This window comes from Thermobia domestica, chromosome 9, assembly GCF_964235325.1.
Source record: "Thermobia domestica chromosome 9, izTheDome1.hap1.1, whole genome shotgun sequence".
Lineage (NCBI taxonomy): Eukaryota > Metazoa > Arthropoda > Insecta > Zygentoma > Lepismatidae > Thermobia > Thermobia domestica.
In genome coordinates this window covers 222,892,530-222,915,662 of record NC_137462.1, presented here as the reverse complement: position 1 = coordinate 222,915,662, position 23,133 = coordinate 222,892,530, and the positions used below count along the sequence as shown (strand labels likewise).

The window sequence follows — 23,133 nt, the reverse complement described above, 5'->3', positions numbered from 1 at the left end:
CGAATGAAATGCAGATGTATTAAAGACTACCATTTTGTGATGTTGTATCTATCCCATTAGCGTGCTGGCACCGATACACTGTAGTAAGGAGGTTCCAAAAATGGCAAAGTTAGCAAGGAAATACTTTTCGGCGGAAGCTACAAGTGTTCCTAGTGAACAAATATTAAGTATGGGATCTAACGTTGTTAGTGACCACAGGATGTCTTTGGCGCATGAGCACACGGAGCATTTAATTATCTTACCAACGAACAAGGACTTTGTTCCGAAGAATGTATAAATTGTGAATCTTATGCTAGTCTTTCCCAAAATTTTGTTTGCCACTGGTAGTTACTGGAGTGTATGAGTACACTGTTAAACTAGCATTTTGTTCTTTGAAAAACTCAATGTATTTTTAAATGTTATCCTTTTTTCCACAACTTAAGCAAAAATTTTAAGCGACAACACCCAATACTATTTATTGTATTTGGGCCGTGATATAAACTGCTGTATTGTATGATGTTGTAGATTTGAACAGTTATAATATTTGTTTCCTAATAATTTGTATATATTACTGTATAATGAATATGGAATTAGTGTAAAAGAGATATCTGGGGCTTAAAGTGCTTATGTGGGAAAGTTTGTAACGTTAATTTACTTTTGTTACGTTACGTTCCCTGATTCGAAAATAATACTTATACAGTTCATGAGATTATCATGAATCAAACAACACAATTATGCAGTTTTGAATATATATATATTACCTTTCAACGTATATCGTCTTTATCACATTAAAACATTATACATCCAGTCTATACAATATGGCACTTCGTTCTATATTTTATAGTTACCATAACAACGACATCAAACAGATAAACAAGCCGTTATAGCAACCAGATTAACAAATATTTCAATATGATACAAACATTTAAATTATTTCTTTATATTTTTCTCGTTCTCCTTAAATGCTTGTGCCTTTAAAACAACACTTTTGCTCGTAAATAATAACAATACTTAAAAAGTACATACAAAAATATACATTATCGTTGTATAATGGATCCCGAACCATGGGACTTCTTTAAATTGATCACAATTAAAGGGAAAATCCTGGACAGTTAGACATTTCATATACAACATTTTGCCCCCAGAGAAGCTCCCCGCCGTTCGAGGGGCCCACTTTAAGACAAAATTTTCTTACTCATATACGATACGAACATGAAATTATAAATGAAGCATCAAACAGGTTCACTACATTACATAAACGAAACTGCACACTAAAGGTATGTAAAACAAAAATGAATCGCGGGCCCATTTCAGTAACGAAATGCAATATTAGGAGCCCTAGAAATAATATTTATTCGTATGGCTTTGAGATTTGTCAATATTGTCCCCTTAATTAATTTGTCATGTATGAAACGGGCCCAAGGGCGTAACTAACTGCCCCGCATACCTTGCCGTGCAAGAGGACCCACGGGCTCCTGGACCCCACAAAGAGTAAGAGAAAGACGAAAAGAAGGGGAGGCCTACGCGATCTTAGTTACTAGGGGACCCAAATAATAATGCTTGCCCCCGAGAAAAAATTAAGATACGGCGCTGACATGATCCCTGCTTCTATTCTCAGTGGAAGTACTAAACGTTTCCTGTATTGACATCATAAAGCAATTAGGAAGCTGCCTGAAGTAGAGGGTAGCGAATTCTACTCTAGAAAGCCAAAAATAATGAAGCCTCGGAACGGATGCGTTGGTGAAACATTACCCAGCGGAACGCGAACCATCTGGCTGACCATAGTCTTTCATGGGCTGTAGCGCCAGAAAGTTTAATTTACTACTACATACCAAAAGTCGTCAGTATTTCAATATTAGACCTATGTAACTATAGAAACTAAAAGCAATTTTTTCCTTATCTAAGCCTCCTCCAATCCATCCTACCTCTGTGTGCTGAAAAAAAAATGCAAAACTTCGAGTCGCAAGAGCTCATGAGGTACACTGGCTGACCATATTGTGTTGTTTAATCAAAAATCATAATTTTATATTGTTGAAATATTTAAAAAAATAATCATGTATGTATGTGAAATTAAACTTTTGTTTGATAAGTTCTCAGGTGAAGAAAACAAAATTATTTTGAACAAAAGGGAAAATCCAAGGACATACACACTGTGCAAAACAACTTTGACGTAGTTAAGCTCTTGGATTTTACCAAAGTGAAAGTAGTATTTACAAGAAAACAAAATCGTATAAATAGTTTTTAAAAAAATTACACAGACATCCGTTTTCCCTCATCTCTCTTTTTGGAACTTCGACTCTAATGGACACATACATGGACGTTTTTCTGGACATTAATATTCAGAGACATGAGAGAACTAGAAAACCGATATTCACACTGTAAATATTATAACTTTCGCCTTATTAATTTGTCTTTCTGAGATTTGTATCTCAATTGGTGGTCTCCTAAAGCTTAGCTTGTTTGCATTATAATTGCATTTTTAAAACTTTAAATTAATTGTTAATCATGCAGACTAATTAAAGTGCACTTTGCATTTCTCTTTGTTTAGTATATTCCTGCTTACTACATGAAGTCTGCAACTTGTCATATGAAGTATTTTGTAATAAATAATGAAAAATGACATTTTTATTCTTTTCATAGTCTGTATAAACTGTTTGCGCAAACGTTTGTGCAAACCTTTATCATATCGAACTCGTTCGAAAATTGATTACACGAACATGATTTTGTGGAATCACGTGGACCGTGTATGGGCATGTTTGTGTAAACACGAGGTTTATTTCCGAGTAGGAGGCCTGGTGTACAGACACTTATTTCTCGCGCTATGGCGTCAATGAATAGGAGTCAATAATTGTGACGAGAATTTATTGAACTTTATCAAACTTTATCCGAACTGCGGAAGGTAAAGGGTCAAGATTATAAAAACAGGAATCTGAAAAATGCGGAAAACAAGAAATTGGTGGATAAAATGAAGAAAATAAATCAGGAGGCGGATTGAGAGTCAGTGAGGAATAAAATCATTTTGTCCTGCATACCGCAGAGATCTAAAGAACATAAATGCAAGTACAACATCTGGAAGTACAAGATTTACCTTTTCGGGTTTGCTGGTATTTCTCCTTCCAAGACACACGCAATTACTATCACTGATGCTTCAATGGACATGTTTACGCGATCAAACTCAAAATTGAACTGAAGTTTGTGCAAACAGTTGAACCGTGTATGGTTGCGTGTATGCGCAAACACGGTGTTTGCACAAGCACGATGTTTGCACAAACCGTGGATCGTCTATGGGCCCCTTTATGGTTGTTCGTTGTCATTATTAAAAAGCTTTATTCCATCAATTGAGATGTCTTGAATTTCATCTCTAAAATTGTGAGGCATTTGAATCACGAATAGGTTGTTGTTTAATTTGGAGACCACAAACCCAGGATCACAATATTGATTTGTCCATTTTTCACATTCTTGCTCACGCGTAAAAGTGTAAAGAGTTAACACTCGATCAGGTCTTCTGTGTATCTCTTCTGTCAAAATATTTCTTTCGTTCCTAGTAAGCATTGAATAAAATTTGTTGCATTTTCACTCTTGTTTTAATAAGGTGGTCTTTTCCAATTTGTAATTGAGAAGTTGTCTGTAGTTAACAGTCTCTAACCGTGCGTGGTTCGTAAGTCCACTCAAATTATACAAAAAAGAAAAAAAGCTAAACTCAGAAAAAATCATAACTAGCTAAAATTTTGAAACATGCCTTTGGAAAGGTGTATATAACAACATACTAAAAGTCCTGAAATATCCGGTGACGGGTTTGGTCATCATATTGGAAAATGGCCGCCAAACCGTGATTTTTAAGGTAATAACTGGTTCTCACTTTAATAGTTATAACTGACGTTGTATTTGCACTATTGATAGTAAGATCGTAGCTAGTTCTCGCCTTCAATGGGGCTATTGACTATTAATTATATTTTTGGGTTTGACTACTTTCTTGCCTGTAGACCAGGTATCCCTGGCCAAATCCCTGGGAGGGGGAAGGATTTATTACGCGACTATTAGGAGGGATGAGGTGGACCGTGGAATTAGGGATGCGCACGAGTCGAGTCGAGTCAAGATTTAAGCCTGTCTCGACTCGTCTCGAGAAAATGTTGTATCGGCTCGAAAATATGTTTCTGTCTCGACTCGACAGTCTCTGTCTCGACCCGACTCGAATTCGAGTCGAGACGTCTCGTAATTCGAATCGAGACAAAATATACGAGTTAAAATATATGCACACATCAGCCGGAACATTATGACTACCTACCTAATTGTCAGTATGTCGACCTTTGGCACGGATAACAACTGCGACACGTCTTGGCATGCACACAATGATCCTTGGTAGGTCGCTGGAGAGAGTTGACACCACATATGCACACACAGGTCACCTGGGTTCAGATCCGGCGAGTTGGGGGGCCAAAACATCACTTGAAACTCGCTTCTGCGTTCCTCGAACCACCCCATCACACTCCTGGCCTTATGACATGGTGCATTATCTTGTCGGAAAATGCTATTACCGTTGAGAAACATGGTTGTCATGAAGGGGTGTGCGTAGTCTGCAAGCAGTGTGCAATACGCCTCGGCCGTCATGGTACCTTGCTCGAGTTCCACTAGACAAATGGATGCTCACGTGAATGTTCCCCAGATAATAATTAAGCCACAGCCAGCTTGTCTCCGTCCCACAGTACAGGTGTCAAGGAGCTGTTCCCTTGGAATACGACGGATTCCCACCCTCCCATCGTAATGATAAAGAATTTATCGGGATTCGTCAGACTATACAACGCTCTGCCACTATACCAAGGTCCAGTGGCGATGATCACGCATTCATTTCAGTCGTAGTTGCCGATATCGTGGTGTTAACATTCGCACATGAATGGTTCGTTGACTGCGGAGGCCCATTGTTAGGAGCGTTCGGTGCACTATGTGTTCAGACTAGTGCTGTGGAGGCCTGAGAAAAAAACGTAAATTTTGGGTAGAAAAAAGCAGTTTTTTACAGTTTTCCCGAACTTGAAAAACAAACGGAAAATCTGGGTAAAATTAAAATTTTCGAATATTTTATTATATTATGCTTTCAAAATTAAATATATTTTGTATTTACTAGTTTAGAGTTAAGATAATTGAGTACTTATGTTTCTTGTATTAGATGAGGGAAATTTTGTCCACAACTCATCCAAACACTTCAAAGTTAGCACCATGATAGAACGGAGTTATGGCTACAAAAGAAACTAAAATATAATCCTAGTTAGCTTGATTAGTATAGACGCATTAAAATTATCTTGAGTAATCTTTTGAAGTTCCCCCCTTGATGGCAGAGAAGTGTTAAAATAACAGGGCCGAATCATTTTAATTAATATGTTAAATCAAACATGTATTTTATAGAGATGTCTTCTTTGTTCTATGTAAAATTTCCAAAAATTTTGAATCCATTAGAAAAAGTAATTTGTCTGGAAATATTGGCAAAAACAGGAAAATATAATTTAGAAACTATTTCTTGGCCTGATGCTAGTCATCTTACTTGCTGTAACATGTCAGCAGCATATACAGTAGGAAGTCGAAAATCCGAACTAATTGTGACCACAGGTTGTTAGGATATTTGAAAATGACCAAGAAAATTCCATTTAGGCTTACATATACTGTACAGTATGTTCTTCTATCAATTCAGTGGTTATTCAGTACATACAGTAATTACAATACCGTACGAAAGGCTACTTACATTTAATGTTTCTGAAGAACTTGCTCGCACACTAAATTACACGGATCTTGTAAGTCACACTTAAAACTTATAGGCCTAAGAGAAAATAAAAAATAAAAATATATATGACACACAATTACGTATAAATGAACTTAGTACTTTTATTACAAATTTTGAATACAGCATTTATTTTGAATGAAAATAACTGTCTAGAAAAATATAATTTCTTACTTTTTTCCCCTAACTTTTACAAAAAATATTAACTTTTACTTAAGTAAAGTCAGTAAATTTCTATATGACTCCATTTGGATAGCCAGCTGCGTACAGTATTATATCAGTGGCATCTATATTATGTCAGTGGCATTTGATTTAATTTCACTAGGTGCTTTGTGGAAGATAAAATGTCAGCAGATTCATTTTGTTATGTTTGTGGATATTATATAAGCTCCAAAGAACTTAACCATAACATTGTACTTGGATCAAAGTTCTGTGTTGCATATGAAGCTTACTTTCGAGTGCACGTAGGTGATCAAGACAAACATTGGGCCCTGCATGTGTGTTGTGGTAGTTGCCGCTCTACATTAGAAGGTTGGTTACGGGGAACCAGAAAATGTATGCCATTTGATATTCCTCAAATTTGGAGAGAGCCTACTAATCACCATAATGACTGTTACTTCTGTTCGGTTGACGTGACACATTGTAAAAACAGAAAGAATAGGAGAAAAATTGAATACCCCAGTTTACCTTCATCCATTACTCCAGTTCCGCAAAGTGACGAACTCCCTGTATCAAAACCACCAGAGACATTGTCATCGGAAGGAGAGCCAGTGGAATCTTCCGATCTTGATATCAGCTTTTCGCATGAAACCAGGAAAAAAGAACCACATTTGCTTAATAAGCAAGAACTTGATTACTTGATAAGGGATTTAGATCTTCCCAAATCAAAGGCAGAACTTCTTGCTTCACATTTCAATGAGTGGAATTTTTTCCTTCCAACATGTAAAATATCAAAATATTGGAAAAGGTATAAGACTTTTTCACAATTCTTCAAAATGGAAGGAAGTTTGTGTTATTGCCATGACGTTATTGGTCTATTTGAAGCTATCGGTTTCCCACATCAACCAGAGGAGTGGCGTCTTTTTATAGATAGTTTATCTAGAAGTTTGAAGACAGTTCTTCTGCTCAATGGAAATGTGAATTCTTCTGTACCAGTTGCACACTCAGTCCACATGAAGGAAGACTACGAAAACGTGAAATTATTGCTGGAAAAGATTGAGTACCAAAAATATAAATGGAATATTTGTAGAGATCTTAAGATGACCGGTTTTCTTCTAGGTTTGCAGAGTGGCAATACTAAATATTCGTGTTTTCTTTGCCTTTGGGATAGCAGAGCTACTGACCGTCATTATACACTCAAGGTGTGGCCAGAAAGGAAACATTTACTTCCTGGCACTCACAATGTCACACATGTACCTTTAGTTGAAAGAGAAAAAATCTTATTTCCACCACTCCACATAAAATTAGGACTTATAGAACAGTTTGTTAGAGCATTAGATCCCATTCTGCAGCTCTTTCTTACATAAAGCAAATGTTTCCACAGTTAACTGACGCTAAAATCACAGCTGGCGTATTTACTGGCCTACAGATACGTGTGATGCTTCAGTCTGAAGAACTTCAGAATAGAATGAGTCGAGAGGAAAGAAGTACTTGCGAAGCTTTTAGGGCGGTAGTGCAAGGTTTTCTTGGTAAAAATAGGAGTGAAAATTATAGGGAGTTAATAGATTCTTAGATTGACCTATATCGCAATTCGGGTTGTAGAATGTCGTTGAAATTGCGTTTTTTTTTTTGTTTTCCCATCTTGATTTTTTCCGTCCAAATTTAGCAGATGTAAGTGAAGAACATGGTGAACGCTTTCACCAAGACATTGAACAAATGTAAATAAGATACCAAGGGCGCTGGGACACCGCGGTGATGGGAGATTACATTTGGACATTCACTTCTGATGACAAATCAGCTTCGCACAAGCGAAAAAGCAAGCATGCTCATTTTTAAAATGTTCTGCATTATGTGCTTGTAGTGAAAGTGGATATATTTTTGCTAAGTTTTTATATTATTATTTTGTACGTTGTGTTCGTATTCCATAGTGACTCAGTTAATTCTGCATACTTTCTTCAGTGAAGCATATTGTAAGATAGCAATTAGCTCTAAATTTCTCGATAAAAATCAAAACCGTGCCAAAACTGCGGCTTATATAGACTAGCCATTAAATATTCACTACTTCTGCGTACGAAAAGTGTTAGAAATGTAATATATTTTAGTTGAAAATAGAGGTTAGGAACTATTACACGGAAATGAAAAATGACTTTCTTCATTTTTCTTAGTCAAGTTCCAGTTGATTTCATAACCAAATTTCTAATTCTGTCCCAAACATTTTGTGTCGTCTCGTGAATACCAATTTAAAACATACAGAATCAATTTCTGATCAAAACAAATATCTGATGTAATTTGACTAACTGTACAAACAGTGTTGCCAAGTCCAGAAATAAACAATACTTAATTTTGAGGAAAAATTAAGAATTTTATCAAAATTTGATGAATGAATTTTCTTTCGCATTTAATAATGCTAATAAACTTACACAGCTTAGATGCTCGTTCCTTTGATTAAAAGGCAAGGCATAACCAGTTGTGTTATTAGTAGATAGGGAATGGGGATTCTGCAGACAAATTTATTATTAGCCCATTTTAACAATATGTCACCCTATCATCTTTAATAACTTCTAATCTACCCCTAATAATTTCTAGCGCACTCCCTATCCCAAATAACTTCTATCACATCTCAAATAACTTCTATCTTACTCATAATAACTTCTAATGCATTCTATCACTAAATTTAGTTACAAAAAATCACTAAATCTAGTTACAAAAACCAAAAAATCACTAAATCTAGTTACAAAATCTGGTTATAACCGGTTTTGACTTCAAAAAATCACTAAATCTGGTTACAAAAAATCATTAAATCTAGTTACAAAAACAAAAAAATCACTAAATCTAGTTACAAAAATCACTAAATTTAGTAAAAATAAAATTACAAAAACACTTTTATGATTTTACCATAAAAGTTAACTAAATTCTACATAATTATATAATAGTTACAAATTAGTATATTGATAGTTACAAGTTCGGATATTGATAATGGAATCTTCTGCTAACCTCGTTCTCTATAGGAAACAATGACTTCTTAAACTCTGTCCACTGATCATAATTCAAGCTGAATAGACAGCCATTAATATCAAAAACTACTTGAACTTCGGTTTGCACATTTTTTACAATTACATTGAAATTATTAGTAAGTATAAATTTCTTTTGAGGATCCATTCTATTCACTCCATTTTTTTTTACTTCTGACGACATATTTTTGATCATTTTTATTATTTTTTGGATTTACATACAGAACTCAACAGTTGGATAATTATCTTTTAAACCAGTGTATTTGATTTTTATTCCATCTTTAACGATCTCATCAATCATTTTATCTGTTAAGTGTTTTGTAAATCTAGGTGTAAGAAATACCTTAAACTCTTCACACTCAATTAATATGCTCTTTCCATACTTAGTTTTAATCTTTTCCATTTTCACAATCTTATATTCTGTATTTAATTCTAATTCTCTTAATCCAATAACCTGTTTTTGTTCAAGACTTCCAAGTTTATTTAAAAGTTCAATATGACTCGCCATCGTATTTATTATATAGAATTTTTTTCTAATAGTCTCGAATTTCGTTAAGTATGTCATTGATTCTGTTAACAATATCTCTTACATTTTCATCTGTTAATTCACCATTCATGAGTTTAATTACATTAAGCTCATCTTTAAACAACCCAATTCGATTCACCATATTTTTATAATATTCTTTCTTTGAAGCTATATTAAACCGTGTTGATAGACCAGTGATAACAGGAGAAGCCGAAGCAAATGCAGTTGTTATAATTGAATTCACTGTAACAGGAATAAATACATTGGTGAACCCTGTAGAAGCTGATAATAGAATTGATAACGTAATAAGAGTAGTATAAACACATTTTATTCTCTTAAACTTCCTTTTGTTTTTCATTAATAACTTCTCAAGATTTAATATAGTATCTTCAATTAACACAATTAAATTCTCACGTGGAATGTTATCTGGAATAGTCATTTTATTAAATAAGTTTTTATGATATTGTCATAAAAACACTTACAAACTAAACAAATCTAATAAATATATAATTGATTTATATCTTCTCAATTATTTTTTCTTTCGCAACATCATACTCTAAATTTTTCTTACCAATCATAACAACATAGCAAATTGTTTTATCTGGTACATCGCTTTCAAAATTAACAGTCAGTTTCAAATTAGTTCTATCACTTACAGTTACTGATTTATGCTTGCTTGTGTTAATTACGAACATCGGCCTATTTTCTAAAAATTCTTTAGGATAATAAAACATCTCAGTATTTCCAATTGTAGCTCGCTTATATACCGTATACATTTCATAAACTTTCAAATACTTATGTTTTGCAAAATCTAAGTTTAAAGATTCTAATGGGAAAGATTCATTTCTAGAATTACGAAAATGGATATTCTGAACTTTACAATGATCAAAATAGCTTGAATCTTTTTCTTGATTATCATTTCTATCAGTTTGAAAAAAGGCAATCACAAAATTAGGCATATCAAATTCACTTGAGTTAAATTGTGTGGTTAAATCGAATTCTAAATATTTACCACTAACTGATTTCTGTAAACATTGATATGTATTGAATGAAATAGGAATCTTACCTTCTTTTAACATATTAGATCTTAACAAGGTGGCATAGTTAGGTTCATAATTAACAATAGGCATTCTTAACTCCATATTTGTAATCTTAATTTTACCTGGATGCGGTTGATTGTCTTCATATGTTCCATCCTGCTTTTTTGTTTTCCAAATAGCAAATGCGTTATCATCAGAACCACTTCTTTTAAATGTATATTTCAATCCTCCTTTCCACATAATATCTTTAAAATCTGAACAAAATCCTGGCAAAAGTCTTAGCAAAAACACTATTTCTTCATCTGTTCTTGCCCACGTAATTCCTTCCCATCCACATTCATCATAGTGATTTGCCTCTGGTTTTGAAATCGTACATGCGTTTACAGCTGTTGAAGTTAAACCAGGATAATCTATAATATCTAATATCTGTCCATGCTTACTAACTTGAATTTGAGAAAACAAATGTGGGAAGAAATTATTAATAAGTCTAATATTTTGACCAGTAGTATATTCTCCATCAGCATCTCTACCTTTAATTTCAAAAGTTACATAAATATCAGCATAATAAGGATGTATGAAGCCATCACCCACGTCAATATCAAATTCAATAGACCTGTTTGGCTTATTTAAATTCTCGATTGTTTTTTGATTAGGTTTAAAGGATTGTAATTCATATGATTCTATCTTATCCATATTTATTATAAAAAAATATTTGTAATCGTTTTATGAATTAAGCCCATAAAATAAACCCATAAAAACTTAAATATAACTTCTCCAAATATCCTTATTCCTATTCACCTGACTAATAATTTCTGAAAAACTATACCCATCTGTAAACATTTTTAACACTGTAATGCATAAATGTCCACAAATTACCTCGTTAAAATGTTGTATACGGCTGCTATTGTACTCTATATTATGACCAAGATATTTTACGAGTGTTTTTGGTGGATTACCTCCAAATGAATCAAACACATACTTTCTATTTCCTTTTTTCCAATAACAAATCCAATGCGTTCCTATATTTTTAGACGTATCAAAATTAACAATACCACACTCATTCTTCCTTGGATGTTTAGGCAATTCATCACTCATAAATACACCTCTAAAGTTTCTTATCTTAAGTTTTTTAACAAATTGTATTAGATCTAAATTACTTAAAGGTTTAATTTCTTCTTTTTCTTTACTGTTTTGGAGTTTACGTTTTTTGAAAGCTTACCACCTTGTTTTTCTTCCATTGCTAAGTTATGTCGCTTTTGTTCCTCTAATTCCACTTTATTCTTTTTTGCATCATCTACAGTCTTAGCAATAGCAGCCGCACCTCCAGCAACAGAACCTAAAGCACCTATTAAAGCTAAAATCGTTGGAATAGTAAATATAAAACCACCATAATGAACTTTATTATCATTTCTCTTCATTTCTTTGTTTATTTTCTTAAGTTGTGGTATAGAAAGAGATAGAGACATACATTGCCCTTTACTTAGTTTTGCTTCCTTTTGTTTGAGTTGTTTGTTAGTTAAAATGTGATCTATATTTAATTGTTTAGGTTGCTGATTAGGAATCGTAAATGTAAAACCTTTTAACTGCATATTTATTATATAATTAAAAGCTTTTTATGAAAAATTTCCATAAAAAGTACATATATACCTAAATCTAAAAAATACTTATAAACCTAAACCAAATCTTACTTATAAACCTAAACCAAATCTTACTTTTGTATTCATCACTAAAGCAGTTCCAAGAGCAGGTAGTTTTTCAGTTATTAAATTAGCATCTTTAGCAAAAACTCTTTCCCAAGCTTTATTTTCTAATTCCTTATCTGCAATATGTCTTGATTCTCTATCTTTAATATCCCTATAGTATATATCATGTTCTTTACAAGCCTCATCTAATGGATTAATACCTTTATCACCTCTTTCTAATCTTTCTTGTAACTTAGTAAAAGGTCCGCAAAATTCATAGCCTGGAATATGTAACTCAGGTATCACCTTCATGTTTAAAATCCTATTCATTAATCCTTTTCCATACTTTTCACTATTCCAAAATTTTGGTGGTAGCGTATTCAATATCTTTATCAAATAACCTATACCTTTTGGATCATTAGGTATAAATTGTATGAGTTTAGAATTAATCATATCCATAATACCTACTTTCTCATTATAAAAGTTATCATTTCCAGATTTTTCTTCCCCATCAATAACAATCAAGCGATCAATTAACTTCCTCACATCATCCATCCATATGTATTCTTTTGATAATTCGTTATATATCTTTATTCCTTCTCCAGATTTTGGTGTCTTTTTTGAAGGTGTTGTTGGGTTTATATATTCATCCCAAATAGGTTTGATAATTTCTTTATATTTTTTACCTTTACTAGATTTTTGTTTTCTTGTACTTGGATCATTATTATGAAATGCAACACTAGAATCAATTACTATTTGTTTATATTTTTCTAGATCATCATCATTATAATTTGTTGGATTATGTTTTGTCAATAATTCCCATAAACCTTCTGTTCCTGTATAATGTCGATTATTAATAACTAAATCATCACCATGAATTTTAACTTCTGCATTTCCTATCATATGTATAATTTTCCCATCTTCATCATATGGTTGTATTCCAAAACTTTTATCATCTCTAGTTGCATAGTATCTTGAGGCAATCTTACCAAAATGAGTTGTTGCTAAAGATTCTATTCCTTCTACTTTATATTTAATTTGTTTTTTCATGTGTTTTATTTCTTCTGTTATAGGCGTATCACTTTCATTTATAGGACTATCATACATAGGTGGTGTTTCTAATAAGCTTGAATCCACTCTCGCACTTTTATGTACAACTGGAACTAACTCTTGAATTAGATTTTTATTTTCTTCTGCTACTTTTGATATATCTTGCCCTAAATCTTTAATTGCATCAATAACAGGCTGATCTTGTTCTTTAAATTTTTCATACTTGCTTCGATTACTTTGTTTAATTTCCTTAAATCTTTTAATAAGTTCTTCTTTTAACTTAATATACTTCTTAGCTTTATTAACATCCATTTATTATATAAAGAAAAAATAAAAACATAACATAACATAACATAACATAACATATACGTTCACCTGCATTCATATACGTTTAGTTTACACTTTTAGAAATTCTTTAATTTTATTTCTATATTTACCATTATTCACCTTCCTAGTCATATCTATTGTTAAGAAACCATGTTCTTCACTCCAACACTTGCTACATAATGATTGTAATTTTTCAAACGACATATCAGATGCAACAAATTCATCATATATATGTTTTAAATTTACATTGTCCTGTCTAAATATACAAAGAAAGTTTAAGTTGTCCCTAATTAATTGTTTTGGAACTTTAGAATATGTTTGTCCAAGATAGAAACAGTTCAAACCCTTATGACGACCTCGAGTAAAATATTCTCTAACGTGATTTTGTACCACAGAATAGTCCTCACATTCATCTAATGGAATAATCTCTTCATTGTTTCCTTTTATTATTGCTATTGTGTCTTTAATATTACATTCTATATCTCGAAAAAGTTGTATTAAGTGTTGGTATTTAGGTTTATTTAGACTTTTAGAATAGATATAAACATTTGCATATTTTAACCATTTAGGTGCCAACAAAAAATTATCAATCATTAACGTCGTTTTACCACAACCACTAGGCCCAACTATTAAACATCTTATATCATCAGGTAACAACTCACCATTCCTCTTTCACTTCGCTGTTTCTTCTGTTAACCTTACTTTAATATCCCAATTATCCATATTAGTTATTTATTATATAATAAATGAAGGTATTTAATTTAAATGGTTATTCATCTGTATTAAACATGTCATTGCACTACCCATTTGAAAACGATTTAGAAGTAGCTGTTGCAGGATTATACACAACATACTTAACTCCAAATATTACAGAAAAGAACAACAAATTAACATTTTGCAGTGAAGAACCTGAAGTTACAAGACAAGCCATAGTTCAACCTGGTCAATATAGTTTAAAAGAATTAGAAGAATATATTAAATCAAACCTTCCATTCTACACTGATGAATTCAAAGATACTTTTGAAATTACGGAAGACAGGAAGAGAAATAGAGTTAAAATATTTAGTGAATAAAAGTGATATTAACCTGTTCCTGTTAAAGATAAGAGTGGTAAGAATGTTACAGAAACATTTGAATCAGTGTTAAAAGTAAGAAAACCTAATAATTTACAAACTGATCAAGGTAAAGAGTTTTACAATAAAGAATTTAAAAAGTTGATGGAGGTAAATAAGATTAATCATTACTCAACCTATAGTGGTAAGAAAGCTACTGTTGTTGAAAGATTTAATAGAACACTTAAACAAAATATGTGGAAGAAATTTACTGTCCAAGGTAATTATAAGTGGTTAAAAATATTGCAAGGTTTGGTTGATGAATATAATAACAAAGTACATAGAATAATTGGTGTGAAACCTGTAGAAGTGAATAGGAAAAATGAGCATGTGATATTGAAAAAAGTATATAAGAAAGAATATAAGTCTGTTAAGTTAAAGTATAAGATTGGCGATTATGTTCGTATAAGTAAATTTAAAGGTTTGTTTGAAAAAGGTTATACACCAAATTGGTCAGCCGAAGTGTTTGTTATTAATGAGGTTATACCATGTAATCCACCAACATATAAAATTAAAGATTTAAACAATGAAGAAGTTAGAGGAAGATTTTATGAACCAGAATTATTGAAAACTAAATATAAGGATGAGTATTTGGTTGAAAAAATATTGAGAAAGGTAATAAAGTGTTTGTTAAATGGTTAGGGTTTGATGATTCACATAATAGTTGGATAGATAAGAGTAATATAATATTATAAATGTTATATTTTATGGTTTAATAATTCACATAATAATTAAATAAAATAAAAGTAATATAATATTATAAATGTTATATTTTATGGTTTAATAATTCACATAATAGTTTGATAAGATAAGGAAAATGTTGTAGTGTAAATTTAATGTGTTTAACTTTTTATGAATATTTTCATAAAAGGTAATAAAGTGTTTATTAAATGGTTAGGTTTAATAATTTCCATAATAATTAAATAAATAAAGGTAATAAAATATTATAAATGTTATTTCATTAAAGGTAATAAAGTGTTTGTTAAATAACTTGGATTTATTAAATGGTTAGGGTTTAATAATTTGCATAATAATTAAATAAATATAAGTAATATAATATTATAAATGTTATTTTTTGGTTATTTCATAAAAGGTAAATAGGATAAGGTGAATGATAATTATGATGATGAGTGAGTTTATGAAAATGATTCAGTTTTTATCATATTAATAATGACTGATGGGGTGATCCCATAAAAGCCCTATACTAACACAACACACTAATATATGTAGACAATGGCAGGAGTGTACAAATATTAGCAGTTGTGTTAGAAAAATAAGTATGCTAATGTTGGTATATATAACATGAAAAAAATATTATGAAAATGAACTAAAAAATTTGGTAAATATTAAAAAACGATACAGTAGTTTTTCAAATAAGATGAATATAAATAATGTTAATTTTACTGGTGAGGAGATGAGGGAGATGTCGATTATAAAACTAAAACTAATATGTAAAGTCAAAAAAATTCGTAACTATAGTTCTTTAAATAAGAGCGAATTAATCAAAAAAATCGAACAATATCAAAATGAACCAGATGAATTGAAAGTTATATACACAATGAAAGTTGATGAATTAAAAAAAACATTGTAAAAGGAAAGGAATAAAAGGTTATTCTAAATTAAGAAAGGCTGAACTTATTGACCGTATTAAAAAATATGAAGATGAACAAAACAGATCACAAATTAGGAACATATTTCCATTTAAACAAGATGTTTTTGAAGAATCGAAACCACAACGAATACCAATTAAAGTAGAAACAAATGAAACAGTAATACAGAAACGATTACAAACTATCACAATTGAAAACATAGGAGGATATAAAGATCCGGTGAAGTTTTTAAATATAAGTGGGAAAGTAGTTATGAACAAAATCAAGGAAGAATTAAAGCACCACCCATTAAAATCAACCTTGTATTCATTTGTGATTATATTAAAGACAAAGAAGTACAAGAACGCAATTTTAAAACTATGATTGAAAGAATATTACAATCAACTGACTTAGATGAATATATAACCCATGCTAAACAAAAACTATGTAGAGAGATGGAGGAATTTCAAGGTAGAGGATCAGGATGGACATTACATCAAATTAAACATTTAGAAATCAGACTAAATAAATATGTACCATTACGAGCTTCTTCCTATATTAACCTTCCTAAACCAATTAAAGATAAGAAAGCAGTAATCAATATTAAAAATCAAGATAATAAATGTTTCTTATATTCAATTGCAAGTTATTTTAAACCTATTGATGTTCTCAATATCAACGACCTTCACACTATACAGAAATTGTGAATGAGTTACAAGATAAATATTGTAATGGTATTGAATTTCCTGTACAATTAAAAGATATAGTAAAGTTTGAAAAGAGAAGTAACATATCCATTAACGTGTATAGTTATGATGATGAATATAATATATACCCACTTCAAATCACAAAAAATAAGCAGGACAAACACGTCAATTTATTATATGTAAAAGGATTTATCGAGATTAATAAGAAGTCAAGTAACAAAACATAAGGAAAAATTGCACTTTTGTAATAGATGTTTGGTAAGGCATTTTAGAAATGAGAAGCAATTACAACAACATGAGCTATATTGTAAGGAGCATGAATCTGTTAGAATAGAACTTCCAAAACCATATGACAATCAAATACAGTTCCAAAATTATAATAGATCATTTAGAGTACCATTTACGATATATGCCGATTTTGAATGTTTATGTAAAATGGAAGTAGAGCATAATTGTTCTAAAACTGTGAAGTATCAAAAGCATTTACCAATGAGTTTCTGTTATTATATTAAATACTCAAATGGTGTGTATAAAAGTCCTGTTAGTTATATTGGTTTAGATGCTGCAAAGGTGTTTGTGGAGAAGTTAAAACAAGAAGCAATAGAAATAAAGAAAATATATAACAAAAAAGTTGAAATGAATAACCTAACTAAAGATGAGAACGAGATATATAATAATTCCAATAGTTGTCATATATGTGAGAGAAACTTGAATGATTTACCACCAGCAATTGAAAAACAAATAAATATGTTAAATAAGAAAATACAATTCGCTAAAGATAATGATAGCATGATTGAAAAGTTAGAAGAATGGAAACATGAATTAGGAAAATGTTTAAAGGATATAAATAAAAATAAAGCAAAAGTAAGAGATCATGATCATTTAACTGGAAAGTTTAGAGGTGCAGCTCACAGTTATTGTAACTTAAGCTATCGAAATCCTAATTTTATTCCAGTATTTATTCACAACTTAAGTGGTTATGATACTCACCTGTTTGTTAAAGAACTTGCTTATGATAAGAATGAAATAAAACTAATTGCAAATAATGAGGAAAAATATATAACATACTCAAAATATGTGAAGGTTGATAAAAAGAATGGAATTAATTTACGATTTCTAGATTCATTTAGGTTTATGCCAAGGAGTTTAGCAGAACTAGCAAATAACCTTACAAAAGAACAATATAGAGAAACGTCAAAGTACTTCCTTAATGATTTGTTAGATTTAGTAATTAAAAAAGGTGTGTACCCATATGATTATATTGACTCAATTGAAAGATTAGAACAAAACTACCTTCAAAAGAAATGTTCTTTAATAAACTTACTAAAACCCACATCAGTGATGAAGATTATGAGCATGCGAAAAATGTTTGGAAGTCATTCAATATTAAAAATCTAGGTGAATATACAGAAATTTATAACAAGACAGATGTATTAATATTAGCTGATGTATTTGAAAGTTTTAGAGATGTGTGTTTAAAAGCATATGGTTTAGATCCTGCTTGGTATTTTACTGCTCCTGGTTTATCGTGGGATTCAATGTTAAAGATGACTAAGATCAAACTAGAAATGTTAACTGACTATGACAAAATATTAATGATAGAAAAAGGTATAAGAGGTGGAATTTCACAATGTAGTAAGAGATATGTAAAAGTAAGTAATAAGCACATGAAAAATTATAACAAAGACGAACCTTCAAAGTATTTAGCTTATCTAGATGCAAATAATTTATATGGATGGGCTATGAGTCAATACATGCCTTACAAAGACTTTAAATGGGTTCAACCTTACATAAACATAATGAATATTCCAGATGATTCAGAAACTGGCTACATATTAGAAGTTGATTTAGAATATCCAAAATACTTACATGATAAACATACAGATCTACCATTAGCTTCAGAAAATATGTGTCCACCAGGATCGAAACATTCAAAATTATTAACAACGCTTTACAATAAAGAAAGATGTTATTCACTACAGAAACTTAAAATTGTATATGTCACTTGGGATGATATTAAAGAAAATTCATAGAATATTGGAGTTCAAGCAATCAAACTGGTTAAAGGAATATATTGATCTAAATACAAATATGAGAACAAAAGCTAAGAATGATTTCGAGAAAGATTTTTACAAGTTAATGAACAATAGTGTATTTGGTAAAACAATGGAAAACATTAGAAAGAGACCATCTATTACCTTAGAATGTGATCCAGCCAGGATGGAGAAGTTAATAGCAAAACCGAACTTCGATTATAGAACAATATTTACTGAAGATTTGTGTGCGATACATATGAAAAAAGAAAAATTGACCTTCAACAAACCTATATATGTTGGTATGAGTGTGCTAGATTTGTCAAAACTATTAATGTATGACTTCCATTACAATATTATGAAACCTAAATACGATATCGATATAGACTTATGTTACACGGATACTGATAGTTTTATATATGAAATTGATACAGATGACTTCTACAAAGACTTAAAGGAAATGGTTGATCTATTTGACACAAGTGATTATGGAAAGGATAATCAATATGGAATAGTAGCATGTTAACCTAACTACGAGCGCACTTTACCTTCCCTCAATATTTTTGACCAGCGCAGAAGGAACCAGCTAATTATCAAAGTTACACGGCGCAAAGTATTCTCATAACTACAATGTTAAAGTGAGATTTAATAGGACTTTATGATGTTATAACCATAAAGTTTTAATGATTAGAAAATACATTTACAATTTAAACAATCCTCATTACCACATAAAGACTTGGAGTTAATAAATATAATTCTATAACAATTTCGATTATATTCATTCTGATATATATGTAATTTTCCATTTTTAATATTTTTTTAAGATGATCATAGTGCTTTTCGTATCTGGATGGTAGTTTTAATAAAGTTTTTTCTTCTTCTTCTTGTGATGATAAAACAGCATAAATTTCTCCATTAATAATTATATAATCAAAAATATATTGTAGTCCTTCTAAATGAGTACCTTTAGTTATTGTATATTTAAAGTCTGGTTTATTTTTTCTACATTCTATACATTTTTTAGCATTTACACGTCTTGGGTTTATTTTAAATTCTTTTTGACACATTAAACATGTTAAGGGTGGTAATGTTTCGTACAGACGTTCACGACAAAGAGAATCTTTTTCTATATATCTAAACTGGGCTTTATATTTTTCTTTCTTACATTTCTTACAAATTTTAGTTTTACTATTTTCTATATGTGTTTTAGTCTTATTATGTTTTTCTATATCTAGTAAGTATTTGTTACATGGTTCACAAAGCGTCTTGCTCATATTTGTAGAAATATATATATTTTATATTTAAATTCATTTTTATATAGCCTGCGAAAACTTTATATCCATAAAGTGAGATTGAATATGCTTTTATGACATTAAAATCATAAAAACTTACAATCTAAAATCTTACATCTAAAACTAAAACTCTTCTATCTTATAATGTCCCCATGGTAGGGTATTGATCCCATCCTTTAAAACACATCTCTTATCATCCACACAACTTAAAGCTAGCTTATTTACTTCTATACTGTACAAATCGTGCTTATAACTTCTAATCAAGTTCATCTTCTTATAATATTCTTTTTGGCTAATCAAACAGTCCTTATATTCGTTAAATGAAAGTTCTTTATACACAACACTCTTCTTAACACCTTTAGCCTTCTTACAACACTTTTCTTTATCGAACTTACCTTTAAAGTCTTTATCTGTTAAATCTATTTGAGGTGCTTTTATACTGTACATCTATACTGCTTTTATACTGTACATCTGTACATCTGTACATCTGTACATCTTTTATACTGTATGATTGTATCTTTAATCTCATCCTTCATCTTACCAAGTATTTTCTTATTGATTTGCGGTATCTTATATTTGTTATCTTTAGGGTAGTCACTGGTGTCGAAGTAATCAATGTAGTTTTTCATGTCCTCGTACACATCTTCTGTTTGAATATGGTATATATAGCTATCAGTATCTGTATAACATATTTCTATTTTGTCTTGGTATTTTGGTTTCATCACATTGTAATGGAAGTCGTACATTAAATATTTCGATAGATCTAAGATACTCATTCCAACATATATTGGTTTATTGAAAGTTAATTTTGTTTTATTCATTATGATCGCACACAGATTCTCAGTGTAAATAATTCTATCTTTAAAATTTGGTTTAGCAATTAGTTTTTCTACTCTTGTTGGATCACATTCTATTTTTATAGGTTTACATCTCTTTCTAATATTTTCCATAGTCTTTCCAAAAACTGAATTGTTCATGAGCTTATAAAAGTCTTTTTCAAAGTCATTTGTTGCTCTAGTTCTCATCTACGTGTTTAAATCTATATAGTTCTTTAACCAATCTGATTGCTCGAACTCTATTACTCGATGTATCTTCTTAAGTTTTAATCCAAGTGATAGACACTGTTTTAAATTTCGATAGTGAATCACATATTTCTCTTTATCATATAGAGTTGTTAAGAGTTTTGATTGTTTTGAACCAGGTGGACACATGTTTTGAGGTGCTAATGGGTAGTCTTTGTGAATGTCATGCAATTCTTTAGGATATTCAAGATCAACTTCTAATATGTAACCAGAATCAAAATCATCAGGTATATTTGTGAAATCTATTTCTCTTATCTCATCTTCACTTAACCATCTGAATCCCTTATACGGCATATATTGACTCATTGCCCACCCATACAAGTTATTGGCATCTAGATACATTAAGTAAGAATCTTCTTTATTCTTATTGTAATCTTCCATATACTTATTGTTTGCTTTCACATATCTTTTTGAGCATTGACTAATCCCACCTCTTATACCTTTCTCTACCATTAATACCATATCGTAATCAGTTAATAACTCTAGTTTTATAGTTGTCATCTTTAACATTGCATCCCAAGCTAAACCTGATGCTGTCATATACCAAGCTGGATCGAGACCATAAGCTTTAAGACATGTTTCTCTAAAGTTCTCAAACACATCTGCTAATAACAACACATCGGTTTTTAGATATAAGTCATGGTATTGTCCGAGATTCTTAATTTTAAATGTTTTCCACACTTTCTTTGCATGCTTATAATCCTCATCGCTTATATGTGTGTTGTTAAGCTTGTTGTAGAATGCTTCCTTTGGTGGTAATTTTCTTTCTCTAAACCTATCCCAATTGTTAACATAATCGTACGGATAAACACCTTTTCTTGTTACAAGGTTAAATTGTTCTTCATCAGGATAGAAGTGTTGTGTGTGCACCATTTGTTCTCTCGTTAGGTTTGATGATAATTTGTCTAAACTACATGCCATAAATCTGAATGAATCTACGAATTTTAATTTGATAGTTCCAACTTTTTTACTGAATGATATGTAGCGTTGCTCGTTATTAGGTATTAATTCTGTTTGTTCTTTATTACATCCTAGCTCTTTTATAAACAAGTGAGAGTCATATCCAGATAAGTTATGTATAATCACTGGTACGAACTTAGGCATTTTAACTTTTAAGTTACAGTTGTTACATAATGCAGCTACAAACTCTCCTGTTATATGATCGTGATGTTTAACTTTATGGTTTTCTGGTGTATATTTTACTTTACAGTAAGAGCAGGATTCGGATTTGTTGAACTCTTTTCTCTGACTTTTTGTTAATGGTAATTCGTTGTTTTCTTTATATATGTTCGAAATTTGTTTGGCTTCTTTCTTTAACATTCTTATGAACTTCTTAGCTGCATCTTTACCTCTATACACAACAGGATTTGTTTTACTTCCATCACTTTTTACAATATAGTAACAGAACCCAGATGGTTTGTGCTGCTGATATTTTTTAGTATATGATTCATCTTCCGGATAACATTGTTTACATCCCATAACCTTATGTAGCAGACATTCGAAATCAGCATAAATCACAAATGGCATCTTCATCGTATATTGGTAGTTCTTAAATTCAACGTATGTATTTTTTGGTGGCATTTCTATTTTAACAGCTTCATGACTAGAACAATCTTTCTCATGTCTATTTAATGCACCTTGTGAGTAGAAATATAACAAACATCTATCACATAAATATTTTCGGGCTCTCCACTTTGTCATTTGACTGCTAACTAACCTACTCAAGTCTTTTATCCAGCAGTAGTGTGTTTTAACTTGGTCTTCATTTTGCTCTTTT

The 23,133-nt window shown here is 31.0% G+C and overlaps 1 protein-coding gene across 1 annotated transcript in view; it reads right to left on the bottom strand.

Moving 5' to 3' along the window:
* Positions 1-23,133, bottom strand: part of tei (irregular chiasm C-roughest protein teiresias) — a 369,851-nt gene that overhangs the window by 162,028 nt on the left and 184,690 nt on the right. The window lies entirely within an intron of this gene.